Source organism: Salvia miltiorrhiza, chromosome 5 (genome assembly GCF_028751815.1).
Source record: "Salvia miltiorrhiza cultivar Shanhuang (shh) chromosome 5, IMPLAD_Smil_shh, whole genome shotgun sequence".
Lineage (NCBI taxonomy): Eukaryota > Viridiplantae > Streptophyta > Magnoliopsida > Lamiales > Lamiaceae > Salvia > Salvia miltiorrhiza.
Genome location: NC_080391.1, coordinates 14335309 through 14336758, shown reverse-complemented (window position 1 = coordinate 14336758; position 1450 = coordinate 14335309). Strand labels below are relative to the sequence as shown.

At 31.2% G+C, this 1450-nt stretch overlaps 1 long non-coding RNA gene across 1 annotated transcript; it reads left to right on the top strand.

The window, feature by feature from the left end:
* The first annotated feature begins 547 nt into the window (after nucleotides 1-547).
* Nucleotides 548-1195, top strand: LOC130986252 (uncharacterized). The gene is made up of 3 exons (XR_009089219.1): nucleotides 548-716; nucleotides 943-983; nucleotides 1085-1195. It is a non-coding gene; the product is annotated as an uncharacterized LOC130986252 (long non-coding RNA).
* Nucleotides 1196-1450: the final 255 nt, after the last annotated feature.

The window sequence follows — 1450 nt, the reverse complement described above, 5'->3', positions numbered from 1 at the left end:
CAGGACCGTATATACTGATGAACAATGCAGTATATACTGATGAATAATAAAATTTAAAATATTCTGCTCCATCCAGGATTCGAACCCTGCGAAAAAAAATCACCCTTTAGATACAACATCAGCCATAGGATTGATAAAATAAACGCACCAGATCGTGCCCTAGATCTCACTAAAATTAGGGGGTCTCATTGGAGCGGCCCCCTATATATATATATATATATATATATATATATATATATATATAGGGTCTCATTCATCAAGAACACCCACTTATACATAGTAAAGAGTCATAAAATGGATCGTTAGATGGGGACAGATGAACGGACGAGATTTAAGGTAAAATTAAACAATAAAATAATTGCTGTCATTAGTTTAAAGAAATTTCGTTCGGAAAGGTTAATAATGTAATTATATACGAACTCAAAATAGGTAAGATTACTAAGATCCCTAAAATTACTCATCTTCAAACTCTTCCTCAAATCAGCGTTCGTTACAATGCGATACAATTATACGTATCTTTCTGTTTTATATATCATCGCTAATAAAGTTAGGTTATTGGGTATTTCATTTCTTATCGCCGTCGACGAACTGTACTGTAATTGTCGCAACTCGCCGTTTTATAAAGAATGGTTTTTTATTATTTACATTGAGGGTGTTCGTCTGAATATTTTTTCCAGCAGCTCAACCATTGAATTCATATCTACTCCGAAAGACAGGTTTGTGATTAATGTTCTTGATAAAAAAAAATAGCTCGTTAATATATTCTATACACCTTTGAATTCATATGTATATATATTGTTTGGGCATAATTTATTTGAAGCTTAAAATGTTCATGACTTATAAACAGTCGAACGTATTGATTTATTTGTGTTCATGATTTGTCTGATTATGCCTCACGTAATGGATTGTAATATTGTTGTTTTGTTTTTTGAATGGGATTAGAGACATGGAACCTTTGCAGCCAAAAGAAATCATTGTTCCAGGTAAACTTCAAAGATTTCGTGTATTTTGATTATGGTTGGTTGGGACTTGTTATGTAGTTAGTACTTTTCATATTACTCATATTTTTTTTTTTGTTTGGCAGACACCCCAAGTGATTCGTCCATTTCTCCTGATAAAAAACGTACCAAATTGATATATCATCCACATACACGAATAGATAAAGGTCTATCTCTCCCACAAGTTCGTAGAATATATTAATATAATGTTCGTTGGTATGTTCGCATAAAAACAAAGGAACATATTAATGTTCACATAGAAAATACTAATGATCGCACAAATATTCGTTGCTATGTTCGTATTAAAAACGAATGAACATACTAATGTTCTATGATATATAGTATTCTTTGTTCGATGATAATGTTTGATGATATATTCGTAGAAAAAAATTTGTTGCTATGTTCGCAGAAAAACAAAGGGACATATTAATGTTCATATAGAAAATACTAAT